We start from the raw sequence: 16,380 nt of genomic DNA, 5'->3' as shown, positions 1-16,380 counted from the left end.
ATACCTAATTATGAGTTTAATTGTATAGTGTTCGCCCACACAATCTTTCTCACATTTTGCCCTGAGTGTGTGTGGAAAGAAAGGGTTAATTTCTGAACAAGTAAATTATACAGTATATGTCAAGTGTCAGGGCTCTTCATGTATTATATATAACCATTAGACTTCTTTCTTGGCTAGCAGGAAAACAATCATTGGCCCTCATTATAGGTAGTGTTGGTATTCCAGACTAACATTCACCAATGCAACTTTCTTCACAGAAATCAGTAAATGGAAAAACAATACATTCTAGATGTCATCTTTCTGTGTCCTCTTTCTTTTTGTTTCTCCTAACTTTCAGTGTATATGCTGCCACATGCTTAAATTCATTAGGTCTATACACCTGCATGGGTGTTTTCCACTTATTTGGTAATTCTACATTTTGAGGTCTGTGTGGGCATGTATAGACAATACTTGATTAACGGGTCACTGTTCAACGGTCTAATCATAAGTCATAATAGGTCTATCCACTGCAGCACTCAGGTCATCAACTTATTCCAACACTTTCTCATACCAACTCGTCACCGCTTTGTCAGTGGACTTCCGTGTCTATATATTACAAATTAGGTATCCTTCTGCATCTGATATTGATGTTCCAGGATGCTGCTACCATTATGTCAACAGATGCACATGGTGGGAAGATGCTTTACATGCTTATGTTTATTCAAGAACAGCACATGGAAACCCAAGAAGATCACATTCACGTGGGAAGTAAACACCGAACTCCCACAGGAAAGTGTGTTGTTTCCTGCCTACCTTGTGGGACAGACCAGCTGACTGCAGCCCACTTGATGTTGGAACAGCCCATCTGATTAGGGGTTACATGGTCGCAATAACTGTCAACTGGCTACAGAGACTGGAGGGCATGTGTGGTGGTACTGGCCATGGTCTCCTGCCCCCACCCCCTCAAGTGGATTGGTCCATCATTTGATGTCAGAAGCCAAACAGGAGAGGTCAAGCAGGAAGTTAATCAAATCAAGACAGAGAGAGTGGGATATTCTGAATGTAAATACAAAAAAGAAGGATACAGGAGCTAAAAAATGAAAAGGTGGAGCAGAGAGAGCAGAGTCAGAGACAAAAGGAGAGAAAAAAAATACTGGACAGATGATGCAGGTGAATATACTGTAAGTCAGTTAATATACTGTTATGGCAGTAACAGAGTGTACCTGCGCAATTGTTTTGCTTCGTATTGTAAAACCTATGTTGATGAAATGTAGGCAAATTTCTTTCCATTTGTTGTGCATTGAGCTTTGATTGCGCTCGTTGTGTTCATTTTTGCAGCATGGTGGCTGTGACACTTCTGCAGGGCTGCCTGCTGCTATAAAATGCCTTGAGTCAACAACAGATGGAATTCAACCAACGGAAACATTGTCAGAGGGCTTTTATTTTGAAATGGAAGCAGGGAAGTTTGAGTTAAACAGACATCTTCGTATTTCCTCATTTCTGTGACAAACAGAGCCTTTTAAACTGAAGTAAAAGGTGGTATAGAGTCAAATTAACTATCAAAGCATTATTTTCACTGTCTATTTCGGCTGACAACCATGCTCAGCACATGGAAAAAAATCAGTGAGCCACAGTTTCTCTGGATGTGCTGCGGCTGACACGCAGCTGAGGTATGCCTGACAAGCGCTGCTCATGCAGGCTGTGTGGATGGTCTGACGTGTTAACATGAAGACAGAAAACAAAAAAACAGGTTCGGCAATGCTCACGCACTGCTTCCACGTGCTCTGTGTCTCGGGCATTACTCTTGCGAGAGCAACCTAAAAAGACTCAAACTTGATCTTCAAAATAATAGACAATTACTTGTCTAATTAAATAATCAAAAACAAATAAAATAATACATTTTGCATTACTACAGTCTCGGAAAGATTGGACAAATTATACAAGTTATGTAAACAATATAATGTCAATAATTACATGCAGTTACACTTCCTTATACAAGCTATATTTACACTCCAACCTGACAGTAATAATGTGTCTTTTGATGTATGACTCTCAATAATTAACAGTGTCAATAGTGGTATCCATATTTCATTCTGTGTTAACTGCACTAATATGATCCGTTGGTGTTGTCCTACTGTTATTATGTCTTACATTACAAAACCTGAGTTGTATAAATCCTGTGAAGATGAAGGTAAATATTGTGGGACATAAAAATAAAATTAAAAAAAATCAGTTTTCATGGGTGTGACAAAATTCTTTAATACTAAAATGTTTTTCCTTGAATTTAAGTCAGAAGAGCTTCAGCTCCCAATAACAGTGAACAATCAGATGTGTCACCAACTTAGTGGATAGAAAATGACTTATTTTATTATTATTGATTTACTCTGACCATGTAAAGCAATAATAACCAGCATGCTTAATATACAGTTTATGCATAATCTTGCATAATCTGCCATCCAATCTTCAGTAATTCTTTTCAAAATCATATTTTTTTTAATAACAGAATCCAGTCTGTGGAATTAGAGTTGTGGCAGTTGAAACCTCTCTACGCCTCTCTCTCTCATTTTGTCTACATGTAGTTCATTCAATTTACAAGCAGTACGTAGCCAAGTGCAAGGACATTAAGCAGAGAGGACAATTGGACCTGCTGTAATCTCTGTGTCCAGGAAATAGACAGCAGTAAGCAGAGTGACCGCTTTGGGAGAGGAGGGGATTACTGATTAGTCTGTGTGTGTCTGTGTGTGTGTGTATGTGTGTAATGACACACATACACGATGACAGAGAGAATCATTTTATCTGTCTGCTAAGACTGATATGTTAAAATGCAGTTACTCACAATAGGATATTAAATATGTAAATGATATAACAGCTAATATAATTGTTGCATCCGTATCCAGTTATTGTTTATGGTGGTGAGACAATATGACTTAAATGACTACACGTCATTGTGTTAATGATAATGTGGCCCCACTCAGTTATTAAACCAGTTTATGTTGTAGCTGGAAAGGGGACTGGAAATGAATAACAGTAGCTGGCAAGTGTTATCAGATGAGGGTAATTTTTGTAAAAACAGCTGCTTCTATTTAAAAAAGGCACCTTCAGGTTATGGGATGCTGGTTTCCTACTGATGCCTGTGGAATGAGTAAAATGGATGCATCATGATTGTAGCACCATCTAGAGTGTAATTCCATAGGTCATTTGTCCATGTCAAAGCATAATGTAATTAAAGATCAGACTTACTTTAGTGGCAATGATAGTAGTAAGTAGTACCAGGAATGGCTTAACATACATGGTAAGAATGAAAGTAGAAGTATAAGCAGTAATACCAGAAAAAGCTGTAGCACAAGCAGAAGTACTGTAGCAATACTGTAAGTATTATAGTACAAGTACAAGCGTGATACAAGTTTTAGTGCAGTAGAGAAAAATGCTGCATAAACATATGCACAAATATTGTGTGTCTTCTGTTAATCTTATCATTTTTATTATGCTGGCTCCTGACCTTTGAATCAGCCCACTTCTCAGAGTTTGAGTTGACTGATTCGTCTGGCACTGAAACAGTGGTTTCTCAGTTAACCCTTTGAAACCTGAGCAAACTGGCTTGATCTATTTCATAAACATGAGAGGAGCAGAAAAAGAAGACATGTACCAAAAAAATTAACAAGAGGTTTGTTAAAATGTACAAGAAGGTCACCTGAAAATTAATAAAAAAAACAAACAAATATAAAAAAAATGAAGACAACAATTAAATAAAAAAAGTGCCCATAAATTTCTAATAAATAGTTATTCCCTCGCTTTTTAAACATAATTTTCTACATCTATGTGCAATGAGCAACTAGGAAATGCTCGTCAAATTGCGAGGAAATTGTAGATTTAGAAAATTATTTTGTAAAATTGTCTCTGGAAAACATAAGAAAAAAAAAACAAGTTGGGGAGGAACTTTATTTATAATAAACATAATTACATATTTAAAATTATGTTACAGAATTGGAATTTTTTAAACACTTCCAGGTAATCCAGGTAAATTAAAAATAATTAACAATCTGCTTAATGTAAATCTCTGTCATCTCTTTGACATTATTGCATTTTCATAAGAATTAGGCAATCCTGAATAGCTTAAAATGCAAGAAAAACACAGAAAATACTTTTATGGCATCTGTCAGACCAACAAAGTCTTCTATATCAGCTGTAAATATGCACTTCCATTTAGTGCTTATTCACATGTAAATAGGTTTATTCTTTGTGTATTTACTTTTTATGTACAGTATGTGACAATGTGTGAGGCTCATGTTTAACTCACACTTTGTCATATGGTCAAGTTTACAAATTTACATATTCTCAAAACATTTTATTTGGAAATGAAACTGAAACTAAATAATCATTTTTGAATGTATATATATATATATATATATATATATATATATATATATATATATATATATATATATATTCCCCCTTTTTAAGATGTAGTACTCCAGTTTTAAGAGTGTGGACTGTGAGCCGATTATGATTACACTTTATTACCAATGTCCTTGTGTTTCTTTATGCAAGGGCACTCATCCTGTCTGCTTATTGCTCTGCTACATTTTTAATTCATATGCATTTTTAAATAGCTAGCCTTCATGCAAATCGTCTCCATTTGATGAGTTTCACTGCAAACTACAATGTCAGTTTGGTTGTTGACTTTTCTGCATAACTTATTAATTAGAAAACGAGGCTGTGTGGCTCTGTTGACCCCTGGCATTTAAAATGAAGCCACACACACACTTCAGCATGCTCATGCTGCCATGTAAAGATGCAATAAAACTTATGTGCACACACAGAAACAGGAACACAGCCAACCTGTGTATGGTTATCAATTATGAAATACAAAAGGCAGCTGTGATAGATGCATTCAAGAAAAACAGGTTCTTGTTTCTTAGAGTTAGAGAGCACAGTCTGGGGTCTCGGATTTAGACTCCTGCATAAATCTGACATGTCATTTTTTTTCCTTTAAATATGTGAATGTGTAAAGCAGATTATTTGGTTAGGGGGCTCAGGGTAGATGTTCAAACCAGACTGTCAATATAAATGCACTTTTTTTTTGCTTTCAGGGCTGTTGGGGCCACTGAGGTTCAGTTGTCTGCTTTATTATATCCTTGTTTATGACTCGCTCTGCAACTTATTGAAAAATCAATTCATCAGGAAATTATTTTGGAAATAACATGTCAGAACACATTTAAATATCTGCATTAAAATGTTCTCAAGTTGGAGTAGACATCTCCAAACCCATGTGTGAGTATGTAGTTTTTGACTTTATTTTTTTGGTAACTAAGGCTCCCATTGATCAAACCTGAAATATAAACCAGATTTATATCAACTTGTTTCCCTCTTCTTTCTGTCTGTTGATAGTGCACTTTTATCCTTCCTTCGTGCCTTTTTTGTCTGTCTGTCTGTCTGTCTGTCATTCTAATGAGGCAATCTAAACCAAATGTCTGTCTCACACTATAGACTATGAGTAAAGTTTAAATTACAGAATTAAAGATTAACAAGGAAACGCTTGTTTGAATTATTCATAAGCCGAGCTTGGGCCTATACGGTGTGTGTGTGTGTGTGTGTGTGTGTGTGTGTGTGTGTGTGTGTAGGTCAGGTTCAGCTATACATGTGGAGAGCAGCTCTTAATGAACGTTTGACTGCTCTTACATGGTTCAGTTGATGTTCATGCATCAGAATTAAAACCCTTATCATTGAAATATGGGCATGTTTAGAAAGTGCTTTACCAATGATTCACTCCGAAGAGAAGGGTAAATAGTCAAAATATATCAAATCAAGTTAGCACCAAATCATAATCATGACCTCTTGTTATTTTCCAACCTGCTAATACCACATGAATATGAATCTACATTTCATTTAAATGCTGGTGTGTAGACAAAGGAAATGAAATGTCATAGATAAAGAAGATCCTGACCCTGAAGTCACGCCGAGTATTTTGAGGAAAAAAACAACTTACATTGTTAAGTTACATAATTTAGAATAAAAACAAAGAGGGAAATCTCGGAGAATGGTGGAAAAAAAATATTCTCAAGGGGTCTGAAACATTGTCAAATCTAGTGAGAAAGTAACTATGTAGGCAACACTGGTTTTGACTTCAGCTCCAGACTTAACACAAACACGTGGCATTGATTGTGTTATGTATGTTATATGACAAGACGCTGCTGGTGTTTGTTGCCCTTCAGAGTCTCATGTTGGCCTAAAAGCTGTTTTAGAAGCTTTAACAGCAGCACAAACATCAGTCAAACCTTCCTTTGTGTTTGGAGCAGAGTGCAGGTAATAATAACTTCAATAAGCTTTGTGCCACAACAGTCAGAATAGGACCCAAGCCAATTTCCCAGACTGTCATTGTATTAATTGAAGCGTGACAACAGTATAATTTTACACCACACAATGCCTTTATGTAATCCCTCCTCTGAAGCAAAGGTGACTGAGCTCCGGTAACACTCCACTGTGAGTGAAGGGGTGTGTGGGAGTGTGTTTGTGTGTCACATGTGCTATGTGATGTCTGCCTGCCAAGCCGGGGTCAGTGGCATCAATAAATATGCTGCAAAGATCAAGAGAGTGACACACACATACACACACACACACTGGAGGAGTGCAGTTGAGGGAATATGAGATTGAGACCATGTGAGTTGTATCAGTTTGCAGTGCACTGGAGCTTCAGGCTGTGTGTGCACGTGTGTGTGTGTATGTAGCCTTGAGTGCATATATTAGACCTATACAATGTCAACAGGGTTAAGACCCACTATAATGCCGTGCTTTGGCGAGTCTTTTCTTCTTTCACAGTGGTTGTTTATGACACGCTTAATTGGATGTAACATGATGCAGTGACTGCTTCTGTTTTAATTGCATGGATTTATTTATATGGCAACTTTATGCCTTGAGAATGCTCGTGTGCTGTCCTTGTTTCCAGCGTGTGTGTGTGTGTGTGTGTGTGTGTGCAGGGTGTGAGCACACATTAACTTAGACTGGACGGCTGGAATTAGCATGGCTTAACTGCTCAGTCACCTGTGGATATATGCTGGTGTCTCTTACATTGACAGATGAAGCTTAAAATTCCACATTTTGAACACCTGCTGTCATGCTGTAGCAGTCCAAAGAAGACGTGCAGCATTTACAAAGGACCAAAAAACGTCTATTATACATCACTAGTATGGAATCCGTGGGAAAATAAACAAATATTATTAAATATTTATTCATTCAAAAAATACAGTGACATTGTTCCGTTTTTATTTTAAATGAAAACCAGCATAAATGCCTTATTTGCCTCCACGAACCAGTCAAGTTTTACTTACAAATTACATCCGTCCAGACTTATAGTTCCCTATCAACCCTCAAGATCACTGCACTCAAAACGCAGGGTTACTTGTAGTTTGCAAAGTCTCCAAATATAGGATGGGAGCCAGAGCCTTCAGTTACCACGCTCCTCTTTTATGGAACCATCTTCCATGTCCAGTTGGGGAGGAAGACGAGGTCTCCACTTTTAAGAGTAGATTTAAGACCTTCCTCTTTGATAAAGCTTATAATTAGGGCTGGCTCAGGCTGCCTGGACCAGTCCCTAGTTAGTTTGACATAGGTTTAGTCTGCCATGCTACTTTCTAGGATACACTGAGCTCCTTTTCCCTTCTCTTGCTTCCTCCATCTGCAAACGCTCTTGTCTTTTCACTGCATTATACTAAGTTGGCTGCCTCTCTGGAGCATTCCTGCTCCCTTGTTTCGTAGTTTTCCCGGATCTCAGTTTCAAGGCTATATAGTATGAGAATCAGAATTGCTTTTATTAGCAAAGTATGTTAACAAATAACAAAGGAATTTGACTCTACTTTTTCATCGCTCTTCATGTACTTACCCAGAAACAGGCATAAAGGCTGAGAACATGGATCACAAAGCTTAACAAATAAAGGTACTAAATAGCTCAATAGACAAGATTATTATGTACACATGTATGTGTAAAAATAAAAAAAGAAAGAAAAAAAATCGTGAAATGGCTAGATTTGTGAATTTAATAATATAAACTTATCAGGAGACCACACACACACACAAACGCACCTAACTCATCACACACCCAGAAACGGGTGACAGAACAGTAGCACAGATGTTATAGTTTGGCCAGAAACTATGATAAATTTTCTGATGATGATTTTTCTGGTGATGCACAATGATGTTGTAACATAGGACAATATCCAACATGCTGACGTGTACCAGCAATTACTTGCACCAAAACACGGCCAGTATGTGGGCTTTCATGGAAAAGAATGAGCACAGGCATTGTGTCACATAATGCTACCTCAGTTAATTGCCAATATATATATTTTTTTAATTTGGTTCTTCCAAAAATTATGAGGCAACTACAGTGTGGCTAAGATGATTTGCCTTGACTTTACTTATATGACATTACATGCCATGGAGTTTCTAACTAGTTAATCTTAATTAAATAATTAACAAGTCTGGACATATCTTCGTTGCATATGACCATACATTATATGAGATTGAATTGCTTATATTTCTGGCCATACATAAAGATAGTCACAACCTGTAAAATTGTAAATCCCCTGAATAATGATTGATTATGTACTTTAAATAGAATTAACTTGGTACTGCAAATGTGATGGATTCTGATCTCACCGCCCAACTCTCTTTGTCTTCATTACACTGATGGATGCACAGTGTCTATCTTCATCTCCACAGAAGGTAAACATTATTATTTTTGGAGTGTTTGTCCTTGGAGAACCCCTTACCACCACCAGCACATATCAGCACAAACCAAACAGTTTTATCTTTGATGTCTTGCAATTTGAAATTATAACTGTTTTCGACTTAAACAGCGCTCGACACTTATTTAATCCCGAGCAATTTGAAAGGTTAAACAATTAAAAGGTTTGCAGCAGCGGTGCTTGGTGATGCGTGGCGGCTGGCGCATTTACATACTTCCATATAAACAAGCACATTTACATACATTTGGATTATAACATTTATAAAGGGTGTATCATTTAACATTTAGCACTAATTATAGTAATTAACAGGGTAGCTTATGAGGCGCATTCATGTACATTCAATTATATATTAACTTGCAAAATGAATCGGATTTAATTAGGCGATAATGTATATTGTATATATTATTCCATTATGTTGTGATGTAAAGTTTCTATTTATTTTGTGTGTAACCTTTACGAGTGCTGTCTTGTAATTTTGTAAATGAAGTTCCTGGTTTATAATAACTACTGCAGAGAAACACAGAAACCGACCAAATACAGAAACACAGACCTTTTTTTTATAATAATTTCCACAAGCCAAGTAACATCATAGCTTTGGACTCAGTTTGACTGAACTTATTTGTGTAGCATGCAGCATAGAAACACCACAGACATAAGCCCAGGGCAACAAAATAAAGAAGTCTAAGAGACAAAAGCAACACTATGCCTCTTTACACACTCGGAAACAAATTGTTGGCTGGATGAAAGGTCAACAATACTGCAATGCTTGATTTCTTGGAACTTAAAATAGTTTATCTTCTGTATGGTGGACATTTGTGTCAGAATCTAATCAGTTTAAACTGTGTTCAGTCTACAGTTTGCTGTAGTCTAAGATGTAATTAGGGACAGCACAAGCTCCCTCATGTTATTAAGGTTCTTTATTATAATAAGCACAACAATTACAGCGAGGCAGTTGTTGGCAATGAAAATCTTGGACCTCAGCCTCTCTCCAACAATTCTCATTAAATATGCATAAAAAAAAATAGAAAACATGGAGCTATGGACATAAATGAAAGAGAAAATAATCCAAATTTGTGATAGACAGTACAAAAGAATAAACTGAATGTAAAAAGGATAATAGTTCATGTATATGCAATACAAGTAACAGAATATACCAACGTTTAATCAGTTGTAAAACAATACGTGAAGTAATGGTAACTGTAGTAAGTGTATAAAGGTGACAGCAATGACCTCAAGAGTTCAACAGTCTTATGGCCAGTAGAATGAAGCCGACCCTGAGCCTGGTGGTGTGGGACCAGATGCCGCGGTATCGCCTGCCAGAGAGCCGCAGGCAGAACCGTTTGTGGTTGGGATGATTGGTGTCTCTGATTATCCTGTTGGCCTTCATTTTTCACCATTGATGGCAGATCCATCCTGATGATGTGCTGATCAGTTTTCTCCACCTTCTGTCGACTTTTATGGTTGAGGGTAGTGCTAATATCATATCTGGCTATGATGCAGCCCATTCAGTATAACATATCAATGAAGAATATGCATTTGATCACTGCAAACTTGCTAGGTGGCGTCTGGGAGCAGCTTCTAGTGGTCTGGCCCTAGATCTTGTCACATGCCAAATTTGTATCCTTCCTGCTTCCCTTTTCTAATTTGCAAATTTGGTCATTTTCATTCTGACAACAGTATGTCCCCTTTAAGTCCGTATGCTCCGTACGTCATGCATTTCATTCTCTGAGGACCATGAATCTGAATGCATCCATTAGTTTTTCAGAGATACCAGTTAGCAGTAGGTATTAAACTTTTGGAAGAACAGGGCGACGCTTTGTCAAGATCTGATCTGCTAACATAGCCAAAAACAAAACTTACAAAAAGTAGATACACGGAACCTCAGTGAATTAGATCTCATGTAAACTCAAAATACATGTCAGAGTTACTGATGGAACGTTCTGAAGCTGGACAGGAATACATCTTAAAAGGTTGTAATTGCAACTGTTAAACTGTCATGCATTGTCAGTCCTTTCAAGAAAAGCTTTGTCAATCACTGTCATACAGTAGAAAATTAAAAGACTTCAGTCAAAAGAAGTGACAATCAATCAAAATATAAAGTAAGAGTGGGCAATGTGTCTAAAAAAGTGTTATTTATATATGTGCATTTTGAAAGCTACTGAAAACCTCCACATAAAAGCTGACAACCTGTCACTTTTTATTTATCTTGCGTCAACTTACCGTCCTAATATACTATATACAGCCAGCGACCCTGCAGTTATGTTTTGATGCTGTGACATAAAAGAGCCCTTAGAGCCTGGAAGGGGCATGTGTACACATAAATAACATAGCAGTCAAAGCAAAGGAAGTGTTTTGCCACACAAAGTGAGACCTTGCCATCCGCATCATGAAAAGAATATTGGTTTTGTATTACAAACATTTTTGCATGCGGCTCTCATTCAAAGTAAAATATAACCTTTTTTTTATCTGAGACACAAAGAAGAATGAGGTAAATAATGACTTAAAAACTGAAACACTTCAGAGTAAAGCAATTTAAATGACTAGAATATGAAACAGACATGCAAAGATTAAAAAAAAAACTAACTTTATGTGTTATGTATCAATATGCACATATTTTTTATGCCATTTCAATTTTTATCTATGAGTCAGGGGTAATTTTGTAAAACAGATTCTCACTTTTCATTAAAATGACTCACGTCTCTGCAGCCAAACAACACATTTACTGTACCCCTTATTATATCCACGCAGCTGAATGTTATTAGGACACACTAAAGTCTGTAATCCAATGATAAATTGCTACATTTATTCAAAACACAAACTTGCATGCCATTACATATCTAAAAAAATCCTCCAAACAAGCGAAACAATGGGAGGGTTACAAGGCAAATCTTCAGGATTTGTTCAGTTAATTTCCTTGATAAAAGCCAGTGATCTACTTTTTTGAATCTTGATTTCAAATAATTAGACTGGCTATCCTAGAAGACTATTATGAAACTTGAGATAACAAGTAATACTAACACACTGATGGGAAAACTAGCCTCGCCACTGAACATGAGAATAACTTATTTTCCATTATGAAATGAGAATCTGCTTAAGTACCATAAATTATTTCTTAATTAGCCACTTAGAACTAAACCACTGAAAGCTGGTGTAGGCAGAAATCTTGAAAAGAATAAGAAACATTTAAGAATATAACCTCTCACTGTAGTTTTACCTCTTTTGTCTCTAAAATAAAATAAAATAAATGAGACACAACGTAACTCATTCATAATTACCCTTTTTGACCTGTGATTGGCCAAAGTCTCCTGTCACAAGCTAAATTTTCTAAAGCTTGAAAAAAATGCCAAGAGGAGGTGCAGAGGTCAGATGTTCTCCCAGACCACTTGATTTACATTATGGTCAAAAGTTATAATGGGATTTTTGACCAATTACACTAAAAATAAACTGTATACACCATCTTTAATGTTCAATTAAAATCAAGTTACTTAACCATGAAATATCAGTCTTAAAACCCCATTAATAATACTCCAATATCATTATTAATACAGAAAAAATAGTTTCAGAATGTTCAGAGGACACTTTTTTTCTTGTGTGCTTCAAACTCTTGCATGATTTTCCCTTGCATTGCAGTATTTCCTATAGTAACTTTCATTTAATCCTGTAACCAGTTCAGATGACACAGTTCCCTGTGGATGGGACGGATGTGAACTCACCACAAGATGCATTAAATTCTCCTGAGGATTAGGAACCAATATACCATCATCATATCCAATATCCTGCCTGGATGCTCACACCCAACAGACATGTCAGGTCCTAGTTTGCTCCAACACACACATATGCACACACAAAGAAAGAGAGAGAGAGAGAGAGAGAGAGAGAGAGAGAGAGGACCGTTCTCTTGCACATAGGCATTTTTAACTCACATTGCTACCTTTAGCCCGAAGCATTTCGGAATGTTTAAGTGAGTTTGACTGTAAATGATCCTACTCAATAAACATTCTATTTTGAATGATGGCCTCAAACACATTGCAACATGCTGCAATATTTATTAGGCATTACCTACAAACACGTTTAATTCATCCATCAGTATGATTGTTGGAAAGCAGAGCTTGTCTTGTATATTTATAACCACCACCAATGAATTGCTATCCCAAATTTAGAATGTGTAAGAGTCTTTCCATCGCCAGAAGCGCATGGTTCATGGTAGTTGGAAATTGCATGCACATAAACGATGAATCTTTAATGGACACTCAGATACAAATGAACACACCTGTACCCCGAAGCCTTACTAAATTCATTCCATGACTCCTCATCTGTGCACTTTGGCAGCATGTTGTCAAGAAACAATCTATATGTGCAGGAAGCCAAGCAACTATAATAGATCTGCACAGACAATGATTTGAAACAGAAGCTGCTGATGTACTGACTAAATTGACACCAAGGCAATCAAAGAATCATGTTTCTGTAACAGAGCCGACGGGCATAATAACACAACTGGAGCTGACTAGAATGTGTTGCTTTTTATTATAAAACAGGTCATTTTATACATACACAAGTATAAGCGCCTCATGGTTGTTTGTCTCCACGAACCATCCATGTTGCACTTACAGTTTATTTGTCTATAAAAACATGGATGCTTCACACACATCTTCTCCCCAGCAGCAAAAAAGATCTATAAATTCAGCACATTTCAAAATGGGCACACAAAATTAGGGTCACTAATTCAGTATCTGACCAAATGTCTCCCCTTCTGTTCTTCAGATGTGATGTTGAAAAAACATTATGATGTCACAATGAAGGTGACCTTCTGGATGAAAAAAATGTCACCCCTTCATCATGTCATCCTATTAGACATTTGTGTGAAATTTTTATAATTAGTGTATAAATTATTGACTTATGGAAAAGAATATGTTTTGTAAGGTCAAAGTTACCTTTGATCACCAAATTGTAACCAGTTTATTGTACAATCCAAGTGAACATTTACGTCACATATGAAGAAATTCAAAACAAATGACCCAGACCTTTGACAAATGACCACCAAATCTAATAATTTTATCCATGAGCACAACTTAATGTTCATGCCAAATTTGAAGAAATTCTCTCAAGCTGATCTTGAGATATAGCGTTCACAAGAATGGGTAGTGCGGACATAGGGATGCATGTCATAATGTATGGACAGATGAACATGACAGACAGAGCATCTAAAACCATAATGCCTCCAGCCACAGCTATTGCCAGGCAGGTGCATAAAAAAAGAAAGACACCAAAGAACAAAGACTGACTTATTGTGTACATGTGATGTCATGAGAGGTAGAGTCATTGAGGGGACATACATTCCCTCCTGGTGGTTGTAGCAAGGACTACAAACCATCATGGCATCCAGTAATAGACTACAAGACCCACAATAAGCCAGCAGGCAGGCAGCTGATTGGTGTCCAGCTGAAACAAATCATCTGATTGCCTTAGTGAGGGAGCTGAAGGGGAGGGGGAGTAAGTGCATGTAGAAGAGAAGACACTGACTGGGACAGACAGAAGCTGTGTCCCAATTCAGGGTCTGCATCCTTCGGAGGCTGCATTCGAAGGCCAATTACGTCACAGCGCTGCGCGAAGGCTGTACCATTTGGTCACAATTCGAAGGCTCCTCCTTTCGCAGCCCACAAATGCGGCCTTCTTTTCCCTCTGTTTGGAGGACACATCGCTACTATCCTTCGCGGCCTTCCATTTCCCAAGATTCCTTGCGCACCCACGATCTTCAAAAATAATGGCGGCACAAAGCGGAGATCGGAGCGTTGATTTAACTTAATGTGGGTTTTTACTCATTTGAAAATCAAACGCCAGATATGTTAAACTTAGAGGGACATTAAAATGTCATAATTTCATTCATAATACGTGACGTTAGTAATGCTAACACGTAGCCACCTAGCAGCCCTGCTGTGTTGCCCGCAGCAGCGGAGAGCTCCGCCCGCTGACGGAGGCTCTACTGCGCGAAAAAATCAGCTTCCGACGCGGACAGAGGCACTTGTCCTCCTTCTCCAGCAAAATTTAAATAAAAAGTAAATTTTAAAAATAAAATAATTTCTTTGCTTTAGTGACCCCCCCCCCGCTCGCTCTCTCTCGCTCTCTTCCTCCTTCCCTCCCTCTCCCCCTCTCTCAGCCTCTCTCTCTTTTTCTCTCCCTCTCCCCCTCTCTCTCTGTGGCGAGCCTTGACGGCAGGAATCCACTGTCGTGGGGGTAAGGGCGGGAACATCTGGTGACGCAACCAGGAAATCCTCCAAAGGCTAGACTGTCCCAATTAACAACCGTTAATGCCGCCTTCGGAGGTGCCTCCGAAGGAGTCGCCTCCGAAGGCCGCGTAGGCTACGTCCTCCGAAGGATGCAGACCCTGAATTGGGACACAGCTAGAGAAGAACACAGTTTTTTAGTTATGTTAGTAATGACTGTTTAAAGAAGTTTGAGTTGGAAAGCATCATTTGATTAGCTTCATTTCCTGCAGCTACACCTCCAAAACTTTAAGAGAAAATCTCCCAACCTCTCAAGACACAGACACAGTAGTTGCCAGTGATCTGCATTGCTATGGACTAATATACAAGCACACAGGAAGACTACTGCAGAAAAAGACAGCAGGAATAGCCAAACATAGTGACTGTCAAAACTTTGACAGAACAGTGGATGTGTTTTGCCCACTTGCTCCCGTCTTCCTCTGGTCTCGATAAACACATTGGTAATCTGATATTGGTTTGTTTTGGAAGACACTGATTGGTTTTGAGGTCTCATAAACCAACTCGTTGCAGCACAAGTTAAGCCAGGATTGACTTCTTTTTTTTTTTTTGCAGAACTGTCTATGAAAGTAATCCCTCTATTAAGGCAGAGTGAGAGAGGCAGCATGAGAGACAATGAGAAAGAAAGGGGAAGGCAAGAGTAAATGGGAACGGAGACAAAGTGATAGCAGTGATGGAAAGAGAGGTGGAGAAGGTTGAAGGAATGTCTAAGAGGGAATGCAGATAGAGGAAGAGAGAGGGATGAGCAGGGGGGAGATTACGTCGTGGGGGGTTCAACTTTCTGTCACCTCAAATGGAGATAAATGATTAGCCCCGATGGGTGAAAATGAATGGATGGATAGAGAGAGAGGGGGGGAGTGAGCGCAGGAGATAACTAAATGGATGGGCAGGGGTTAAATGAGTGATGGAAGTGAAGTAAAAAGGCATGCAGTGAGGGATGGGCTGAAGGTAACAGAGAGGAATAAGATGACTTGTTCTGCATGTAAATGAGGTACATACTTATACAGCAGCATATGAGTAGGTGCCAGTGTAGCAGAGGGCATTTAGGGATGTGTTAAGTATACTCACCTCTTTCTCTGGGGCCTAATACAGCAGTAATGCCTCCGCTGATAACCTGCACCATCATGGAGGTCCCTAGAATGGTCGACTGATTTAGGATTGCACTCTCCATCATTGTCAGGCTCATGATGGACAGTTTTGATAAAATATGTGTCAAAACTGATGCACCAAAATCAAAGATATTGCCATTTTTTACTCCACACATTATCATTCCTTGTCAAAACCTGGCACTTACATTACCCACAGTGCAACTCTACCACCCACAGTTTTTGCAGAGATTTGGAAGTGTTGTAATAATGTAGCCTTATACTGTTAGCCCAAAG

Source organism: Plectropomus leopardus, chromosome 8 (genome assembly GCF_026936395.1).
Source record: "Plectropomus leopardus strain MGB_pleo_1.0 chromosome 8, ASM2693639v1, whole genome shotgun sequence".
Classification (NCBI taxonomy): domain Eukaryota; kingdom Metazoa; phylum Chordata; class Actinopteri; order Perciformes; family Serranidae; genus Plectropomus; species Plectropomus leopardus.
This window is presented reverse-complemented; position numbering follows the sequence as displayed.